Source organism: Belonocnema kinseyi, chromosome 9 (genome assembly GCF_010883055.1).
Source record: "Belonocnema kinseyi isolate 2016_QV_RU_SX_M_011 chromosome 9, B_treatae_v1, whole genome shotgun sequence".
NCBI classification, from domain to species: Eukaryota; Metazoa; Arthropoda; class Insecta; order Hymenoptera; family Cynipidae; genus Belonocnema; species Belonocnema kinseyi.
Window position 1 is genome coordinate 105,968,370 of NC_046665.1, and position 2,103 is coordinate 105,970,472.

General features: G+C 23.8%; 1 protein-coding gene across 1 annotated transcript in view; it reads left to right on the top strand.

Moving 5' to 3' along the window:
* LOC117180353 (serine/threonine-protein kinase D1) overlaps positions 1-2,103 on the top strand; it is a 58,856-nt gene that overhangs the window by 14,869 nt on the left and 41,884 nt on the right. The gene's annotated exons all lie outside the window — the stretch shown is intronic.

Here is a 2,103-nt window from a genome sequence, read left to right on the forward strand (position 1 = left end):
ATATAAAATTATAAAAATTATTTTGATTTTTCCTAGGAACCTGAAAAAATGTTTTGCATTTTCGTGAAAGTTTACAAAATTGTTAAAAAATCTTTATGAATTTTAATTATTTCTTATTCGTTTCAAAACACCTGAATATCTGTTAAATTTACTCAATTTTTTTTCCTAAAATTATGTAATATGATAAAATTGCATAAGTTTGCTTTCAAAACATTCACACCTTTTTTAAAAATTTTAGGAAGTAATTCAAAAGGTTTTGTGACTTTTTTTCAATTTTCTCTTGAAATTCCTTATAAAAAAAATCATTAAAAAATTAACCATGAATCTTAAGATCTTTTTTTTTATTCTCTTGACACCCTGAGAAAACTCAGTTTACCCAAGAAATTTTGTAAATCCTGAGAAATTAAAAATATTGTCTCAAAGTGTTCCATATTCTTTTAAAATAAAAACTAAACCATTTTTTCCACAAAATTAGAAAAATCCACCGTGTTATTTTTACAATAATTAAATAAATAAACCGTTTCTTGCTGCATTTTTAAATGTTTTGTAACGGCTCTACATGACAAAATCAAAATCTATGGAATCATATAAAAATCCCTTGTAATTTAATGAAAATTCTTCATTTCCTAAAGCTCTCTAATAATCCCATGGAATTTTTTTTGAGAAATCCTACAAAGCTCTTTGCAATCCCTTGAAATTTTTTATATCCCTTCAAATCTTTTAGAATCCCTCAAATCTCTTGAAATTTTTGAAAAGCCTAAAAATCTATATAAAAAGCATAAAAAATCGTTTAAATTCCTAGAAATATTTGCAATCCCTTAAAACCCTTAAAGAATGAATAAAATCCTTTATATGTAACAAAATTCCTTCAAAGCTATGGAATCGCTAACAATCCCCTAAAATCCAATGAAAAATCTTTATTTTCCAAAGTTCCCTAGAAATCCCTTAAAATATTTATTCAATTATTAAAATTAAACTTAATCATTAAAGTTATCTAAAAAAAATTGTTCACACAAGCTGTGGAATCGCTAAAAGCCCCCTGAAATTCAATGACATTTCATTATTTTCCAAATTTCTCTAGGAATCCGTTAAAATTTTAGGGATCTTACAAATTCTTTAAAATCCCTTGAAATTTTTTATATCTCTTCAAATATTTTAGAATCCGTAAAATCCTTTAAAATATTTGGAAAGCGTAAAAACCAAATCAAAAAATGATAAACCATTTGAAAGCCATTAAATATGATTTAAATTAAACTTATCTAAAAAAAGTTATCTAAAAAAACGTTCAAATCCCGAGAAATCCCTTTAAAAAACCTTAAAATTTTTGAAATCGCTACGAATTCTACAAAATTAAATTATATTATTTTCCCAAGTTCACCACAAATTACTTGAAATCTTTGGAAATCCTAAAAAATTCTTTGAAATTCCTTAAAAATTTTTATATCTCTTCAAATATTTTAGAATCCCTTAAAATTTTTTGAAATGTTTGGAAAGCATAAAAATCAAATAAAAAATTATAAATCATTTAAAAGCCATTAAATATAATTTAAATTAAACTTATTCTTTAAAGTTATCTAAAAAAAATCGTACAAATCCCAAGAAATGTTTGGAAATCCTACAAATCTGTGGAAATATTTTTAATCTCTTGAAAACCTATGAAGTCTTTTAATATCAGTTTTAAAATATAGAAAACCGATCAAATTCTTTTAAGTACTTGAAATCCGTAGAAGATCATAAAAATTTGTTTAAATTCTTTAGAATTTTTTAAAAACTCCTGAAACGGTTGGAAATCTTTAAAATTCAATGAAATTTTCATGAAATATAAATGAAATTGCTTAAAATCGTGAGAAATTCGCAAAAATTTAAATTAAACGTATTTCTTTAAGTTCTCTAATAATTCGTTAAAATTCCTATAAATCTTTGAAATCCTTTAATCTTCGGAAATCCCTTTAAAACCCCTAAAAATCTTTGAAATCTCTACGAAATCTACAAAATTAAATTAACTTATTTTCCCAAGTTTACCACAAATTACTTGAAATGTTTGGAAATCCTAGAAAATTATTTGAAATCACTTGAAATATCTTACATCTCTTCAAATATGTT